This window comes from Phalacrocorax carbo, chromosome 2 (assembly GCF_963921805.1).
Source record: "Phalacrocorax carbo chromosome 2, bPhaCar2.1, whole genome shotgun sequence".
Lineage (NCBI taxonomy): Eukaryota > Metazoa > Chordata > Aves > Suliformes > Phalacrocoracidae > Phalacrocorax > Phalacrocorax carbo.
In genome coordinates, this window is record NC_087514.1 from 40,160,665 (window position 1) to 40,181,004 (window position 20,340).

General features: G+C 38.3%; 1 protein-coding gene across 1 annotated transcript in view; it reads right to left on the reverse strand.

Annotated features, from left to right (window-relative positions):
• The window catches only part of NKAIN3 (sodium/potassium transporting ATPase interacting 3), a 376,936-nt gene that overhangs the window by 48,463 nt on the left and 308,133 nt on the right, over positions 1–20,340 (reverse strand). The gene's annotated exons all lie outside the window — the stretch shown is intronic.

The window sequence follows — 20,340 nt, forward strand, 5'->3', positions numbered from 1 at the left end:
AAGAGGTTGCACTGGCAAAATAACTATTATTTTATCTTTTTGTCAGAAAAGAAAGCTGTAATTTTTGCAGTAAACAGTAGTAAACTCAATTTCTTTACTGCATTTTTTTTCATTTTCTTATTTTCTCTTGTCAATATGTGCCTATCCTATCTGTTTTGTACCTATGCCATGTACTATCTGGACTACAGAATGTAAATGACCCAGGCTGGAAGAATTTTCTCTGCTTTTTTGTCTGTACAGAACCCTGGAAAATGAGATATTTTGACTGGCATTTCTAGCTTCTTTCACTGTTAGTTGTAGCATTATGTATCTCCCAAATACTTTCTAGAAATGTTTACTTCATCTGAAACTTCCTTAGATGAGTTGTTCAGAAAAGCAGTTATTATATTGTGGTACATAAAAACGAATCCCTACTATAGCAGAATTTCTACTTTCGGAAGACAATTAATTCAAAGAAAGATTTAACGTGTGTGAATATCGTTTAAGGTACTGAGTTACTGTTGGAAAATTCTACCATGCATTTCCCATATTTTCAATAACATCTTATTAGCACAATGTCCAGATAAAGTGCCTTACAGACCCAGTTTCATCTATTTAAAATATCCTTTTTTAAGTGGTGGACTAGCAAGAATAAAGAACTCTGTTTGGTGCGGCACATATGAAAACATTATCTTCTCTTAGGTGAGCAAGTGCAGTTTTGTCTTCTGCCCGGCTTGGCTAGTTTAACACGACTAATACACAGTAGGCATTAACTGTTACCTTATCTTATCTTGCTTTCTAAGATTTTTTTTTTTTTAATGTGAGTGATGAAAATTGACAGAAAGGAGAAGGGGAAAGAAGAAGAGATACTAGAAGTGAAGTAGAGGTTGTGTGGGAAAGCGGACTGGCTAAACCAGAGCAAAATCTTTCCTTATCTCTTCTCATTGCTTGCTTGCAGGAGGCCAGCTGATGCCACAAAGGGCTATGGAAATAGCTGTGTATAATCTGCAGCTTAGCAAGGATTTCAGACTATCTGTGCTTTCTAATGCTATTGCCTTTCTTATTTTCCCTTCCAAGGAGGATCTTCTGGAAAGTTATTTATTTCTATTGCACATAGATTGCGTGCTTTGGATGTCATGGTTAATGCCTCCAGCTGCAGAGCTCAAGGACACCCTCCATCACGGTGCTTAGCTGTTTTCTGTCCTCAGCTCTCAAGAAGCTAACATGTAGCCCAAGCAGCAAGTCAAGATCAACAAAAGAGAGAACTTGGGGTTTAGATTTTGTGTATCTAAAGCATCCTGCAGTCAAAGCTCAGCTAAATTCAAATAAAAGCACTTACAGAAAGCAATTCCTCTACTTTAAAAAGGCATCTTGCTCTAGCAGTAGATCAGGTTGACAACCCTGAGACACACCTGAGACTGCTGGAGGTCCTTAGAGGAGGACAACTGATTTCAGCTGAGTCCAGCTGGACTGCGTTAGTGATTGATTCATTAACAGATGAATGGATGACTATAGAAACTGTTTTGACATGGCACAGGAAACACTTTTTTATCCTGAAAAGCTCTGTAGAGGGTTTGCAAGGCCCTAGAATAACCTGTTTGAATTGCTATTTTATAGCATACTTTAAGCAAGCACTCAGTAAAAATATGGCACGGTATTGTATAGAGTGGATAACTAATATTGCTAAGATAAATTTGCAAAAACCCTAAAAAATCCTGACAAGGTACTGCAGCTGAGGTAGCTGAGAAAGAAGTAATTTCTTCAGTGAATGAAAGCTGATGCTGAGATAGCATTTATTGGATTATAAACATGGTAGCACTCAAGCATGGGTTTATTGAAACATTATTTTAATACTGGTTAAGATCAAATGATTCCAGATGGTTAATCTGGAATCCCCACAGCTAGGTCTGTCAGATATACTGAAAGTTTAATCAGACTTTTAGCACACCGATGGGCTTTGAACAGCCTGGATCCTCTAAAAAGAAGTCCTTAGGAACAATCATGAAGAGATTGATGAAGATATCTGAATAGTAGGCAGCAGCAGTTATGAACATCAAGAGAATGCTTGAGTGCACTGAATTCAGGCAGAAGGTAACAGCATGTTAAAGCAAAGAAACTGTAGCCAAGAATAATGTACTTCTAACATAGGAAGCTGTGCTTTTGATTTTCCCTACCTTGCTGAAGGATCCTGGCTGAGACTTCAAATCTTGAAAAGAAAGGCACATATCTAAAGGATTAGCAAATATTTATTTTACCACTTTGTGGAAGACTTACCTGTAGGAAAAGATAACGCTAATCATTATCTGTAAAATTTCACTACTGACAGAATATGACAAATGGCTGTTCCTGTTTTGCTATGGACAGAAGCTATTCAACCTAGAATGAGCCCAGAGTATCACAGACTGATAGTAGATACTTTCCACTCCCTTCCTTTCACAGAAATGCAAAAATGGTGCTTCTGTAAGTACAAACATTGTGAATTAGTCCTTATATGAGGTACACAGCTGCACACTGATTATTTCATTTAATAGTTATGGAAGCATAACTACTAAATTGTTCCCCCCGCCCAGTGTCACACAGAACAAGAATAAAGACCAAATCATCATCTATAGGTTTCCATCAGCAAACCACTATTTTTAAAGGTACGCAGTGTGTAAAAAGATAACAAGTCAAATAATGATAACTCATATACATATTTTAGAGCTTTTATGGTTGTGGCCCAAAGACACATGAGGTCTTAAACTTATACAAACAAAAAGATACTGGAGTTTAACTACAGCCTGGCAGAATAAGAGAAGCCTAAACCCTGATCCCTGTCACACCCAAAATCTTGTGTTAAGATAAGCAGGACAGGCAAAACCCCCAGGTGCAAATCACATCTGTAATCCACCCTTATCTCTGTTTCTTGCTTACAAAATACTTCTGATAGTACATCACACTGAAGTTTTCCAAGGTGAAGCAGAAGACAATCTAATCTCATGACCAATAAACACACTTCAAGTGGTGTTTCTGAGAGGTACTGTGATATAGTGAATATCAAGCTGATCTGACATGAAATTTGTCTTCTCCCAGATCTGCTAAATCATCCCACCGAGTCCTCTGTGCCCTCTGTGTTTCACCTATCGCATCAGTAAAACCAAGTGAAAGGGTGCACCTCTTAGAGATGGGCCATCCCATCACCCAAGGCTTTGAAAACACGTCTCTCTCTGCTACTCCCTAGAAGTGCAATTCTGCTGAGACTGACGCTGTCCTGAAAAGCTAGTCTGAAATCCAGTCGCACCCAGAGGCGACAGGCACCCAGAGCATTTCTGTGGCTTTCCAGGGACGGATCTGAGGCTGCTCCACACCACCCACCTACCCCTGTGCAGGGGTCTGAGCCACTGCAACACTGCGCTCCTCCATAGGAAAGGCAGAGGAATATGGATACGCCACACAGGTAATACTGGCCAGATTAACTGGATGATTGTATCAAAGTCCCTAATAAGAGCATACGGGTGCTACAGCCCCACAGAACCTCTCCCGCCCACAGCTAATGGTTTCTGCTGTGGGCCTCCCCAGCCTTACAGGGTGATTAACATGTTCTGTCATTACTAGAGTTTACATCTCCCATGTGAGGTCATAGTCTAGTGCTCCCATAGGTAAAACCCATTCAGAGCAAAATGAGAGATCCTGTGTCACGACAATTATTGTCTCAATTAGTGACATTATTAATACGCTTGAGTGAAAGAACAACTGCACTTTACTGCATTAACAGGTAGAAATGTTCAATTCTTAATTAACTTTATAGGACAGAAAATTATTAGACTACATCTAGAAAGGTCAAATGAAAAGGTAAGAGAAGAGCAGAACTATATTGTAATAAATCCTATAGCCAGGGAGCCCATTTCAAGTTGTGGAACCCTTTGCAAGGGTTTGAAAAGCAAAAAGCCAAAGATCTCTTCACTTAGGGAGAATTTCTGAAGGTGTATGCTATGTTCTTCTAAGAAATCAATAGTGCATTTGTAAAGTAAATTACTGCACAAATGCTAATGTACAGATGCACTGCTGACTGCCTCTGCATTTAGAAACTCCCGATCATAATTCAGAGTAACAGAAAAAGCCTCCCCAAGCTGCTTTTACATTGACTGCCTAGCCAGCCATGCAGCAGGAATTCTCCCACCTTTCACACCCTATGTCCTTCTATTATTTCCCTGGCTCCCACCTTCCTTACTCAGTGTAGGATGATCTGAGAATGATCCACAATATAGTAGAGAAGAATGTAAAAATAACAGTTTTTACGCAGCACTTGCAAATGGTTGAATGTTGCTGAAGCTTCAAAACTCAATACTAGGCAAATCTAGGCTCTCCTTCAAAATTCCCAGGCTTCCAATGAACCTTTTCTCTTTTTTTAGCCTGTCACTCTGGTTTTTAACACACTCTCTTCCTGTTCATTATGGGATTTTTAAGGATTATCTCATACAGTGTTTACAGAATACCACAAAATACTCTGTTTGTGTGGAGGAATTAGTCTCAGTCTTTAAAGACTGGAGGTATTGTCCCTTGCCTGTTTTCATATTTTCAGTCCTCACAGCTTCATCACAACAGGACTAAACAATATAGTATTTCACAGCAAACTTAGCCATGGAAATCCAGAACAAAGTCTTCAAGCTTCATGTTTGGGTGTAGAGCAGGTCAAACAGTCCGAGGGGGTCTCAGCGCTCTTTCCCAAATTATTTTCAATTGTTGTATTTCAAAATTGATTTAGACTGGAAAGTAATCTTTATCCGGAGTTTTTGGCAGATGCATTCAAACACTTAGACTTGGAGGGTAAATTGAGTAAATAATTATTTATATGTTTAAGAGGATTTATGTCTATTTCAAAGAGTCTAAAATCCTTGCAATAGACATTGCCTGTTCTTCTGAGAAGCTTCTATAGTCGATATGGTGCCAAAGCTTGTTTTCAAGTTTTGTGTGGCCTCAGCGAAGTTGGCCGTGATAGGAGGACTGACAGCCAGGGAACATGCACAAAAGGAAAAGCGAGCACTTTGGGGTATGGGAATAACTTAAGAATCTTTGTGAGGTGGTAGAATCAGCTTGAAAGCAAGTAGAATGTGGTATTCTGTAACAATTACCATGCTCCTGGCAGCAGACAGATGTACTGAGTGAAGAGCTTCTCTCCCTTTCATTATTATTATGGTTATTATTGTTGTTGTAAGCAAATGGTACCTGAAAATTTATTGGAGACTGATGTGTTATTTCCTTTTCATTAGTTGCTGTGATTACTTAAGCTAAACTACAGTTATCACTTAAACTCTCAGCATTTTTGATTTTTAAATGGCATTGCAGAATGTATTTTGTATATGTGGTAAAATCTGTACACAAAGGAAAAAAATGTCACTTCTTTTTTTAAACCAGTGGGAGTTTTGCAATTCGTTGCACTGAGGCCAGGGTTTCATCCACACTCTTAACTTCTTTCAGACTCCTGCTTCTCATTTTGCTAACAATAGTGACATCTAGAAATAATTTCCTATCTTAGGATCTAGCTTCCTCCCTTTTCCTTGTTAACTGCTTCTGTATCTTTTATCTTACAAGGGAGCAGCAGGGTGATTTAAAGACTTTCATTGTTTTCAATTATATGGAAAAAAGCAAAACATTTTGCTTTTCAGCACGCAGAGTCTTTGGCAACAGAGGCTGAAGTTACCCAGGCACTTCCATCACCAGTGAGTTTGATTCCTCACCCTGAATCCCCCTTGGTGTCTCCTGTTTGCCTGTGGCATGATCTGCTGCTCTTCTCTCAGCTATGCTCCTGGCACTGTTTCTGCATGCAGGCTGTAAGACTGGTGGTAGAAATGTCCAAGCTTTTGGAAAAGGTGAAGAAAAAAATCTTTAAAATAACAAACAGCAAAGAAAAAGGTTTAAAGCATGCCAGCACAAGTATTTACATCAGTAAAGAGGCAGGGAGCTGTCGCATGCTGGGTCAGAACATCATCTTCTGAAACTGGCTTTCCCACTCTGAAAGCAGGTTGGTGTCACTGCACCCGGAGGGGCTCCTCCCCCTTGGAAAGTCCTGGCTTGTGAAGGGTGAGGCTCCCTCTCTGCACCACACAAGCAGTGCTTCGCCAAGCAGAACACTCGTCCTGAATTTTCACTTCTTGTATGTTTCTGTTATTCAAGACCCTATCATGCTGTTTCTGCAAGGAAAACATTCATTGAATTGAAGCTTTGGATGGGTTTTGATGCTTGACTCTTCTTCTCTTTTTTTTTTTTTTTTTGTCAAATTCATAACATATTTACCGATGGAATAGAACCATTTTCTTTCCCACTTCTTTTCATATTCATTATTACTCTGTTGACAAGTTAACCTATGGGATATAGAAACCTAAGTACCTTTACTTCGAATCAATAACTTGCAGAAAGGACACAGAACTTCTGGAAGTCCTTATATAAAGGATATATTATCTCTTTAACTCTCTTAAACTTAACACAGCTTTCCATTCAAATAAATGACCTACGATCTCAAATAGTCTTCAGCCTCCAGGTTTTGCCCCCACTCTCTTTCTCTCTTTTTATTTATTAAAATATGGATCAAAATCACATTTTCCTCTGATGCTCTTTCATCATGACTTTGAATGAGAGCGAAATTTTCCCTGGAAATAAATGACTGTGTTCATTTTTCCAACAGATATTCAGATAATGAAAACGCTTTCATAAGTCATGTCTTTATAGATTTGATTGAGAGTCTATTTTCAAGTAGAAGGAAACAGTCACATTTATTTCAGAGTTCCCCAGACAGGCATTATTTGTCCTCCATCTTTCAACTCTAATTGTATGTTTTATAATGTACTTATATCATGATCCTACTGTGACTACTTTTAATCCAGTAGATTTCTGTTTAGACCTGTACTTTAGTATCTCAGGTGGTGTATGCTTAGAATGGATACTGTACCTCTCTGCAAGGTAGCAGACTTTGCTTCTAGTTTTATCTACCGGATATAAGCAGTTTGGATTTCTTTCGTCAATAAAAAAAAGGCAGGAGACAGCTGCTTGGTTTTACTGCTCTTGTCTCTGCTAACATCCTCATTTGTTCTTATGAGATGAATCATTTTCCTCCTTCCAATCAGAATCAGTGGTCAAATGGAAAATGTGAATGGCACATAACAAAGTAAATAAGGCACGATGCGAGGGGAAATTTGGTTGGTTAGAGCAGAGGTCTAGGATATAAGGACAATAATAGAGCTCTGAAAGTACCATATGGTGACTAAAAGGCTCAATTTGTTTCACAAGCGCTGCATTACACTAGATAAAAGACCTTTTATATCGGCTTCTTTATATCTTGTCTTTGCAAATCGACCGTACTTTATTCCTTCACTCATTTACATATTTTTCTGTTGTTAGTGGCAAATGCAAGAAAGCTCAAAATTGCCCAAGTTCCATAAAAAATAAAATCAGATTTATACTTCACAAGGTTGAAAACGTATGAATAGTCTTAGAACTAGAAAATATATCTATTAAATTTTTGCCCAAGACAAGTATAATAAAATAGACTGTATGGATGGACATAGGAGTTATCTGTAAAATGAGAATTCAACAACATATACCAGATGATTGCGTTAATAAGCTAGACCATGAAATAAGCGATTTGCATCTTTCATTTTTTGACTGACATAATATCAGTTTAATGTATACATACTAAAATATGTTACCGATATTTCAATTTAAGAGAAAATAAGGCAAAGTGGTTTTAAGAAAGGGAATTAATATCTGGCTACAAAAACCGCCCAGTTATATTGGGGTGCTAATTATACACACCCCTAATTTGGCCAAATCAACAAGCTTTATATCTAAGCAATTCAATTGTATGCGTTTTCATTTCTGTACGAATAATAGAGATACATAAAGCCAACATTTGATATCGAGGACTTGGTTTTAATCTTGCTTAAACTAGCATAAATCACAGGCTGCTCAGCTAACAGCAGCAACGTAAAATAAGTGTGAAATGAGAATTAAGCCCATACTCTCCTTTTGGGATTGCTTTTTTCTTCCAAGATGTAGTATTATGTGCTGTTCTCTCAGCACCAAAGACACTATCTTTGCCAAGGGCATAAAATGTATTGCCTGGCACACAATAAAAGAACTCATATTAATGCAGAATGACACTTTAGAGTAGGGGTTGGTTTGCTATATACTCCTGAAAGACATAGTAAAGGATAATTGCTATTTTCATTAACTATCTCACTTACAGAGTTACTTGCAGTGGTTTAGAAAGCCAGCAAGCTGGACAAATCCCAAAAACCCACAGAGAGTTGTCTCTTTGATACCCTGGTAGCCAGAGGCAATATTCAGTCACTTCTGATAGACGTGCAGTATCTTTTGATTGAATGCTAGCACTCCTTTATAGATCCAAGCAAAAATCTTGGAAGTATACAGAATAGAAATGAAAACTGGCCAGGAAAGTGTTTTGAGCTTGAAATACTCCACTGCAGTCAAGTGGGACAAGATATTTATGGCTGTGAAAATGCCATGTGAAAATGCCACATGAATCTGTCCTTCTTACTTCCTATTCTTTCTTTAAAAAAAAAAAAAGAAAAAAAAATAACAGACTGTCATAGTTCACATTCCACTAAGGCTTTATTCAGTTTTATTTTCCATAATCCATATGAGAAATGCAGGTCAGTGACTATTAGCAGCAAAGTATCTTAAGAACATTTAGAAATATGTGTCTGAAGCCCGAGTGCAATAAAACACAGCGTAGAGCGTAAGAGCACAGCGTACTCTTTGAGTATCTGATGTTCGTGGCAAAAAGGTGAAGAGTCACTGGATCGACATTTAGCAGTGAAAGCTGGCCAAAGAAAAAAGGAAAGAGGAAATGAAAGAGAAGGCAAGCTGACTGTCCCTTTGCTTCCCTTTAACCTCTCTTCTTGAGGTTCATTGCTTTAAAAAAAACCAAAACAAAGCAAAACAAGACCATCAGATAAACCTGAATCTGGTGCTCCAGAAACATGTCCCATGGAGAATCAGAGAGTGAGCTGTTATGGCTTGGGGAGTACGAGCTTCCTTACACCATAAATAAATGAGTGCATAAAGAGTCATAGAGCTATGTATTTTTCATGAGAGAAAAGATGGACACTAGAATGAAATGAGAGGCTGACATTTTATAACAAGGAGATCATATTCTCCTCATAGTTACTGAAGGAGACAGTGAGAGCAATATATGAGAAAAATAGAATGAAGGGCATATATATGGGTTTTGTTGTAAAAAAATGCTATTTTTAATACTTAAATACACATTGATTTGGACTGTTCTGTATCCCCACATGCATCTGTCTTCTGGAAAGGTCAAAATTTAGTCATTAGCCATTGTGCCTGAATATAATACCAAAGATTCATTTCTGCCATATAGTTTCAAAAAAATGAAAACCTTGCACAATACCCGTTCTCCTTTTGATAAATCCAGCCCAGTAGTTTTAATCATTGATTTACATGAAAAATGTTTGCCTAAGATTTAGTTAAGTCTCACTGCTTACATTCAAATACGGTCGCTGCCAGTGCACGCTCGGTCTGTATGAGTGAACTAGGCCACACAAAAGTGGCGTTCCTGACTTTTAATTCCTATTAATAATTAAATTATACCTTGCTTTGAAATGAAACCCTTAACAACGGTGCAAGTAGGAACATACTGCAATTCATCCTTTTTGTTCTGGGGGACCTGCAGACAGCGATGTTCTGACCGAGCGTACAGGAGCATTAAGAGAGCTGTATTTTCAGCGTGCATGACTGAAGTGTTATGAGCCATCACCACCTTACCCTGTAATTTCCTGTGATTACTTTGCAGATGTCTAACACATATAACAGTGAGGCTGTAGTACCCTCTTACATTGGAAAGCTGATACAAAGTTTCCTGAAATCAAAAAGAGGCATAGCATGTTACATTTATTATTATCGTAAGCACAAAGCACGGGCTGGTAGAAGCCCGGTGAGTATTTTCAAGTGTTCATTCAAACTCTGAACTTTAACCATTCTCTCTTTTTTCTAATCAGACAACTTAGGGTGTAATTATCTTGATATATGAAAGGAGGAGGGCTGAGCAGAAACAATTAATACTTGCAACGCTTGTTTCATCTGCTAGCGGTGGACTTCACCATCCTTCACTCCCTCACGGTGTCATTTAATTCTTGTTTAAACAGCTCCTGTCTTCTTATTTCTTCAGCTGTGACTGTCGAACCATTTCTCATAGTCATGGCTCTCAATATGATAATGGCTTTGCAATTTTCAGGCACCCGTTCCAGATTTGTTTTCCTTCAAGTTTCCCTTATGAATGTATTTCTTCTAGAGTTACTACCTAGCACGAACAGAATAATTTACCTAGAGTGGATTAAAAATAACACTCATACACAACTAAGTTTAGTGGATTTTTCTGTCAGCTCTTAACCCTCCTAATGTGTGCATTCATGTTGTTCTCCATGTCTCTGCTTTTTGCTTTTGTTGTGCTAAAATACATTTATATTGATTGACCACATTTGAATTAAATAAGCAAACCTTGTGTTGAAAAGAAAATCAATCCTGTTTTAATTCTGAACATACCACTTTGTATGTAGGAGAAAAATATATCCCCAATTAAACATCTGCATGACACCATGCAGACAGAAATACAGACTGATTTTTCAAAATCACGTCCTTTGAATATGTATGTAATAAAATTGGACCAGATTTTTCACAGCCGCTCTCAAGTGATGAGAGAAAGGTAAGGGATTCAAAAGTACCTACTGAAAAAGATGAAATTATTTCCATTTTTTCTGCATCCCCATTCTATATTTACGATGTTTTAACTAATTTTGCAGTTGTCCTATGCCCACCCCTGGAATCTGTATCTTAAGCTTTTAGCAAGAGTCTAACTGGTCAGTTTTTATCAGGGTCTTTTACAATATGCTAATTATTTACATCAGTGGACACAGATTGCCATTACCATTGAGTCTGGTAAAACAAAATATTCCTGAAGTTTAGCTGACCATTTCCAATGAGAATATTATAACTCTGTATTCAGTAGTTTTGTATTCAGTATGTCTTCAGATAGTCCTAAGGAACTCGTTCGTTGTGGGCTTTCCATTTAAAAATCCACAAGAAAAATTAAAGCATGTTAAAAAGGATAAAATATAACAGCACTCATTATGAATCACTTTCAGTACTACAGGCTGATCTAATCTTCCTATACATACAGCTAAATTTAGTTGTCCAGGTACAATTTTAAGCTTTGCGTTTCTAACCCTCATTTTGGTTTTTCCTCCTGTGAGCATTTCACTATTAACTAGAGCCACATAATTAAAAACTGATAACTCTATGAACATATTTAAGGATTATTTACATGAGCCAACGTTTCTAGGACTGAGTATACAGCTCCTCAGTCCCATGTCATACCTTCCATATTGTTCAGAATCAGAGTCATCAGACTTATTTCAATAAAACCTGACTTTGTGCTTGCCTAATGTGTTCCAAGTGGTGCCAAAAAAGCATCTTCTTTGTTTCTTTCTTTGCAGTCCTGAATGACTCACCTCTTGAAGGAACTCAGGGATACACTTTCTGTCGAGGTGTCTAAAAGGCAATTGCCAGAGTGCTGTATTGCGAAAGCAAGTCAAGATAAAATGTTATTCTTCAGAGCCACAAAACCTCCTTTCTCTGAAAACAGCCTTTAAATCCAAATGCATTCCTGAACCCAGATTTCTCAGGGCAAAGAATTAGAAGATAAAAGCAGTGGCAACTCTTCCCATGTACAGTGTGGGGAACCAAGAAGCATCTGGCTTGGTACTCAACTAAAATTCAAGTAAAGAAAAGCTGTCAGGAGGAACAGCATAGACACTGCCGGCTACAATAAAATGAATATTATATTTCCCCTCCATAGTGGGAACTCTGAGCATCACAGGCTACTGCTTCGCACCACTTTTTAGCCCTGTCCTTGTCAAACAGACCTTGCATGTCCTGCTGCTGAAATCCTACTACTTTTCTCTATAGTTCAGTGATACGATGAATCCTTCTGGTGAGGTTCAAAGACAGCGATAGAACATGTTATTTTATTTGTTCCATATTAGTCCCTTTATCCCTCATAAGGCATCTAATTTATTTCCTCTAAGAAAATGTGTTCTTTCCATATTCCCTGCTCCACTCTCCATCATTCTTTGTGTCTCAAACCCTGAGATAGTGACATTGGCTGCTTCTTCGTGACGACTTCAGTGTCTCAGTGCTACCCATTCTGCTGCCTCCTTGGTGTCCTCACGGTCTCTCCTTGACCCCATAGCCTTTCATTTCATCACTTGTCCCCATCAATTCCTATAGTCTCTTGCACGCTGTCTGCATTCACGGCTCTCGAGCATGTCTCTTCACCCATGGTGTGACTCCCTGCTCGTGTTATTTTATGTCTCTCTCTCTCTGTTCAGGAATGTTGATACTTCCAAAAGAAAAACTGCTACACCTCTTTTGCACAAGCTTCTTTCATATTCCTTTTTTTTCAACTACTGTATTATTTCAGTTACTTTGATATAAAATATTAAAGTTGGTTTTGATTAGTTTCCCTTTCCTTGCTTTTATGTTTGTATCAGTATGCTTACACACAAACTAATCTTCTTACTTCTCCCCTTATAACTGTTCAAAATGCCTCTGTTCTCCTCCACTGTTATCTAAAACCATGATAAGGCTATGGTTTTATTTTTTTCTTTGTGTTTTATCAGAGCAACAAATCATCCTCTATTTTAGCCTTCTTGGACCTCTTTGCTTTCAGAAATGAACTTACAGCTATTTGTAGCAACAAAACTGGAGGGCAGTATCCGGAAGGGCAAAGCATGCTCCGATCAGACTCAAATAAGTAATCTGTCACAGGTTGGACAAGAGAATGAAGTAAGGCCATGCTCATTAACAATGCATGTTAATTCTTTAAGCAATGTTTCTCCTAGCCTTTCTAACACAGGCTAAGCTTTTTACTGTTAGCTGGGACTTCTCAGAAAATACATATTAAGAAAGTCTTGCAGCAGTGATGAATAGAGACTAGTAGATCCTTCAGCTCTCTGTGAATAGAAAATGTCTTTTAGTGACAGAAAATTAGACCTTTATTCTCTCTGGTCCAGGGGGAGCCTTCAGTTACTCAGTTAAACAAATGGAATGTGCTCCTCTTCTCTTCATTTATTCTGTTGGCAGTATCTGTGCAGGCTTTATCCTTGTGAGACTGTTAGCATTATGCCATTTAAGATTAATTGAGCATGGTTAGGAATTAAATTAATATGATTTCATTAATATTTGAACAGCATGTTACAACTGCCTATAAGATTATTTATAGCTCTTTGTGCATCACAATATCATTAATATCTATTGTCTAAACAAAAAAACTTCTATTCAAAATATGTTTGATACTGTGAATTAAAATACATCCTACAAGGTGAATGCAGGTAATAAACATATTAATTATTAAAATAAATGTGTGTGTGCATTAGCTAATTGTTTTATTCACATTTCCCAAGTAGCAGCAGAATGAATCCATAAGTGTGACACAATTCCATAAATTAGTTGCACCATAAGTAAATTACCTTGCTTCACCCTTCTAAACAGCCTTAGAAGGTTAAAAAAAGAGAATATTTTTGCATGCTTGGAAACTCAATTACTCAAGCCTCAAACCCTAGACCTATTTATATATATATAAAAAAAAAAAAGTAGTAATCTTAAGTGCAGTGATAATTTTAGTTTTACTCTGTTGGTCCAAATACAGGCAGTAAGTTGGAGTAAGGCTCAGAGAATCCCAGGAGCAGCAACCACTCACCCAGTCAGTGCAGTGGTTAACATTTTATTCACAGGAAAGATCAGATTAATTCACACGGCTTTAGTGGTGAAAAAAACCAGTCACATAGTTGCCCAAATATGCACATTATATTATACTAGGAAAAGCTACGAACAGAGGAAATAGGATAACAAGGAAGAAGGTGGCAATATGGGCAGGAACAGGAGCTTGAGATTCAAGTGGTGAAAAAAGCAGGTCAGCACATTCTGAAAATAATAATCTAAACATAACTTTTCTGATGGAAATCCTTGGAAAGCTATAATGCTGGGAGAGACCAAGGGAAACTGGATGTGAATCTGTGCTGGGGAATGAAGGGAAGCCACTAAGATTTTGAGCCGGAGACGCATAAGCAGTGCATGCTAGGACACCGATAGCCCCTTTCTACACAGCACCGATAATGCCACATCTAGAATCCTTCCTCTCAGTATGAGAAGATGCCAGCAGAGAGAAATTTTGAGAAAAATAAATATATGCATGTGAGAAATGGAGTTTTCACATGCAGAAAGGCTAAAAGAATGATAAAAAACCCCTCAAGACTCTAGAAATGGGAATATAACACTGGAGCCCTGAATTTACAGTTCTATACCTCTACGTATGACTTAAAATGTACTTGTTTTTCATAACAGCAAAAATTTCTGCTTGACACCTTTAGGGTAGAGCTACTTAATAAGGAAAACCAAACATGTTAACACAGACTTAAATATGGCAGATTATCCCACTTTAGGTTCCTTTACTTTAACTTTCATTTTCAGTTGTTGGCCTTTATGCATTGTTTAGGTGAAGTGCTGAAAAAAAAGAATATATATTTCAGGAGGAACAAAACTGAAAAGGGAAAAATAGGGTTTTGCTCAAAGATACAACAATAGAGAGTAAATAGTATTTCTTTAGACTTTCTGCACTTCAGTGTCCTCTGAGCAAGCAGTCATGTTTTGCTCTTCCACAGCTGTAGCAAATTTTTCTGGCTCTGGAGTGTTAATTTGGAGAGGTATATCAGAATATTTTATATCTGCATATATAGTATATGTAAGTAAATCAGCTTTAAAGATCAAAAAGATGAAAGAATCAGAAAATGTTTGTGATGCTGAGAGAGAATGAAAATCAGACTTTTTCCCATATGTTAAACAATGGGAATTATTAGAACCATCGTTTAGAAGCAAATTATATGATTTGAAGCAGACTTCTCTGACCCTGTATGGATGTTGAACAAAATTATTATTTTTGCATCTGTGATTTAAATGGCTTGTTAATTTTTACCATCGCTTGTAAGAAAATGGATCAATGACAAAAAGAGGGTGGGAGGGCAGAGCCAACCTAGGATTTACATCACCATTCAGGGCAAGATGCAGGGCAACAAATTGCTCAGATTCACCATTTTCCATCTGAAAATCGGTGAGGTCATGCAGAGAAATTAGGGTTGCCTAGTATTCCCTGATAGTTCCAGTTACCTCTGATCGCTCATTCTCAAGGACAGCGAGCCAGCAAGCTCTCTGGTTTCCCCAAGCATCTTTCTTTGCTAGAGCTGAGAAATTTGCTGCAATTTATCACCGTGCCCAGAATAAAATGTCAGATGGTTTTAACCAGCTGTTTGACTGAAGAACAGTGCCTCAGGTTCATTAGGGCAACGCAGGAGGTATTTGTAGACAGTGCCCTAGTTCTTTATTGTTGTTTCTTTTTCATATTAAAGAAAATGTCAACTAGGCAAAGCTGGCCAGTTAGAAATGCTGGCAGAAAATGCCTGATTAAGATCTAGCATATACAGAATTTAATTTTAATGGCAAAAAAAAAATTTGTGTGTGCTCTGAAATGCAGGTATCATATATAAATATCCGTGTCTTGGATAAATATAAGAAAATATACTGCTCAATATCTTGAAGAAATACGAGGGGATTAGTGATGAAAAGAGCAGGTATTTCATTTCATCCTGGACTACTTCTGGAGCTTTTGTTAGTGATAATTACTTTTGAGGCAAACTAATTAGCTGATCAGAGACCTACCCCTAAAAAAGCCTGAAGCAAGGGTCACTTCAAAGGTTTTTGCTAAATCCAATTCTGGTCGATTTTCAAGGCCATCACATTTTGAATTTGATACTTTTGATTGCTCTGATTCCAACAAAGACGTTCAACTGGGAAAACGAAGTCTTGTGAGAAATACATGAAAGATCTCACAGAAAAAAGCTGTTTTATGGAAATAAGCAGTGTTTTTGAGAATGTAGAGGTGCATGAAGACACCGAACAGCGCTTAGGGGTGTCTTTCTCCCTTTGTCTCAATGCTGTTTTAGTGGGACTCTTCACAAAAAGTTCCCGCAGCCAATTCCTTTGGCAGTGCATTTTAGGCAGTAACATCTTTAAATTTCTCCACAAAGTATTGCCAAGTCTCACCCACGCACGCACTGAGTCACTGTTAAAGATTTTTGTAATGAGAAACCTTTGGCGTTTGCCTGTTTTCTCCCTTTACAACTTCACGCTTACAGCCCTTTAACTTCTGACGTGAGCAGAACCCAGCAAGAAATGGCAACTGCCCTTTAGCAAGAATGGCGAGAATGACAAGTGAGCCTAGTGCTATATGTGACAGCAAGTCAAAGGATGAGGAAGACTGGTAAGGGGATGACAAGCAGGCAGGTGAAGCCTCGTGCAAGCAGTGGGGTAGTGGGGAGGGTGCACAGCTGAACCGGGATGCAGTTCAAGCCTATTTTGAATGAACTGTCAAACATCTCTCGAGATTAAGGTCGGAGTCTGGGGCTCAAAATTCCCTTTGCTTTTTTTTTTGTTGGGTGAACTTAACATGTCTTTTTCTCGAGCTGACCAAAACAAAAAACAGTTTTATTTTTTAAGCATGTATATCAAAAGTTTCAGACATTTGCAGACTTAGCAGCAGAAGTTGATTGCTGCTGCTGCTGCTATACAGTGTACCTTGGTTTAATCTGAACAAAACAAGTCTTTTCAAATACATCTGGTGATTATTCAGACAGATTATGCACACCAAAATTTTCTGCTAATTTATTTTAAACAGGGAAATGCATTTTCAGTATATACTTTTCTTCCCAGAAAGCAATTTTCCACATTGATATTGAAAAAGATCTCCTCCAAAATTAAGCTAACAAAACTCCAATAACCTTTAAACTATTCCTTATTTAAAGAATAGATATCAATTAAAATGAGTAAAGACAACTTTGAAAATAAAATTGCTCAAACTTTTTTATAAATTTGATTTTTTTCAGCGTTTTACAGCCAACTCTACCTGCAAACTACAGGTCATAATCAGTTTAAAACTTGGTAGTTTTGCCAAAAATGGGAGCAAGAGTTTGCCAATAAAGCCAGAGTATACTCTCTAGCAAAACAAATAATTAAAATCTGATTACTTACTGTTGTAGCAAAGCACGATTTGAACTGAATTTAGGATAACGTTCTCACATTTAAATACCCTTCCACAACCCTAGAATTACTAAATAATTATATAAATGTATATATTTATAAATATACATTGACAGTACACATAATGTTTATATATATTATTTTAGGATTATAATATGTTATATATATTGAACTTCTAAGGGCTCTTATCTGTGTAATTCAACCACAAAAACAAAGCAAAGACAGAGAGAAATACTAGAATTATTGAGAACATGTGTTCTCATTCATATTAAACACTCAGGTTAATATGAACTTTTTTCTTTGAATATTTTGGGACCAGACAGCAGTTGGCCTGTGGAACCACATGGACTAAGCAGTGAAACAAAGCCTGAGAAAGGGTGGCAGTTTATAACAGCTGCAAAAACATTCCTGCAAAGTTTGCTTTTCCAAGGAGAGCAATAGTAATGCCCGTAAAGTTCCAACGCAATAAGTGTCTTATGAAAATCTTCAATTATTTACATTGCTTCTTCTTTCCTGAAGATATATATCAACTTGCAATTCACACGCAGATTGCATAGTCCTATGAGTATTTTGAACACAACAAAGCTAAGACACTAGTCAGCAAGGTGCAATATCCCCCTCATTTTTTTTCTGCTTGCAGAAGCATTTTAAAATGAGGTAATAAGGCAGAAAAAAAACATAAATGTAAGAGAAGTTCCTGCATGCATGTGAATCACACTTTCAGACAGCACCAATATAATGAGATTAGTTCAAACTGGGATCATTTCCCAGCCTCATTTCAACCTGCAGGTCTTCCTCAGTTGCTGGTCTCACAGGTTCATTTGAACCATGCGGGTGCTCAATTAGACTTTTTTATGATGCCTGTTAAATTATACAAGGTAGTCTATGCTCCAACCTGCGAAGCACTCATTAGCACGGTGTTATAATGGTGATCAAGCTTGATTGCAAAAGCAGAGGCTGAGTAGCTCGTTCATGTTTTCTGAATGAAACTGATTTTAATTGCCTGCCACCTTATACTCTGTGCTGTTGCAATGCCTTGTCCTAACAAACCATATCAAAGGCTCTACCAGCTGTGCCCAGGCTTTCATCTTCCTTCCAGTAACAGCTTCATCAAGAGGTCTTAGGACATAGGATTGTGGTTAACTGAGGAAAGGCAAGTGGCCCTTGGCTCAAAGAGCCCCTGTGGGAAGACAACTGGCCGTCCGGACAATAAGATCGGCACAGCTTTGTGCTCAGCTGATCCGTAGTGCTGCGTCCCTAACTGTACGTTTAACTCTCATATCAGAAATAGCCAGCCTGACTTGATTTCCTTAACTTCCTCACAAATCTGTCGCTGCTTTGCAAGGCTGCTGGAGCCTGCTGCAAGTTTCCAGGCAGCCTGGAAGCTGCTCTGAGCATTTCATTTCACTCAGTGTTTCTCCCAAGCCCTTGTGTTCAAAGGGAACATCAATTACTCCAAATCAGAGACTGATAGCTTGTATGAAACAAACCTGTGAGCCTGATGCCTCTGACTCACATCCCACCTTTGTTCGCTATTAACCCTACTATTACATGGCTTTTCTTTTAATTTCTACCTGTCTTGCAACTATCTGTAACTCAGCAGCCAGCCAGAGAAGACTAATAGTGTGAGCACAGTGACACACCATGTGACAAGCGTATGTCAACACCAAGCAGAGAGAGGTCATAGGACTAAACCAGTTAATAACACAGCAATGGCTACACAACCCAGCGCTGGGGAAGTGATGACACCGGCAGTGCCTTGCCGAGGAAGAAAATCCCCCAAGAGACACCCATGGGTGAGGCCGCACCACCTCTCCGCACGTTTGGTGATGTGTTGGTTGTACAGTTACTTCACTGATTTTGATGAGCTCCCCTCTGCAGTCAGCCAAAGGCAGCCTCATGGAGCAATCGCGTCAATTGGCAATAGCAGGCAAGCCACCGCCAGCGTGCAGGAGGAACAGCCCTGCTCCCAATCTGCAGTGTAATTTCAGGCTACATTAGACTGCTGCATAACACATTTCACACAAATATTTACTAAGGGATGACTGAGGTAGTAGTACTGACATATCTCTTACTGACTCGCAACTGTTTCTATTCCCATGCTGACCTCCTTAAGGGAGAATCTATACCTTCTGCATATTTCATTTACAGCAAAAGTAATAGAAAAATAATTTTGCCTCTGGCTGCTATGTAGAATGTGGGAAAATGGCATTTTCTAGGATTGCTACACAATGCTCCCTTCATATTAAGGAATCTCTGAATGGAGAAAGTGACTTTTAGCAATTCCCTCAGTAGCAAAATAGTACACATGAGGCAAGGTAACATCTGTTATCAGATCAGCTTCCAGACATGAAGGAGGAATCATGTACCTGGAACGTTGTTTGTTCCTACCAGCTACAACCATTGGTCTGTTTTCTGCTTCCCAATTTTTGTACATCCTTTGTAGGTGCCTGGGAAAGAGCCTCACAGACGCCAGCAGAGAGACACGATCAAAGTTTAGACTGGCAAGACAGAAGAGGGCCAGACTTAGGGAGGCTTTGTGGTCACACTGTGAGAGCAGAAGCAACCCATGAAGAAAGAAGGTAATTTTATCTAAAATATAAATGAGGGTCACTGCTTGACTTTTTTTATCATATAGCGGGTGACATTTTTAAATGATGCATTTGGGGAATTTAGCACAAGTATAAGGTAGGACAACATCAGTGGTTAAAGTCTACCTTAGGAACCATGTTCTCTGCTGGACACCACACTTCAGGAAATATTGGAGAGAATCAAGAGGACAATGACAATGATCATGGGCTTGGGAAGAGTGGCCTAAAGTCACAACTGGAAAAATCAGTACAGCTAATCTGGAGAAGAAAAGACTACTGTAACCAGCAGGATGTATGATAACTGTTTTCAAATATGTGAAAAAAAATTCTAGAGAGAAATGTAATCAATTTTTTTCCTTGCTCCCTGAATGAAAAACATGGGGGATAAAAATGCTTTTCATTTTTAGCAAAGAAAAGCTATGTTGGAAAAATTTCTAGTTATGAGAATTGTTAATGAGGAAGACTGGAAATGCTGGCGTGGCCAGACTTTGCAGAACAGATTGTATGAACATCTATAAAAGATGGTAAAGATCACTTACTTGATCTTGCCTCAGTGCAGAAAGTTAGACCTGACAATCTCTTAAAATATCATGGAACCTTTTTCAGA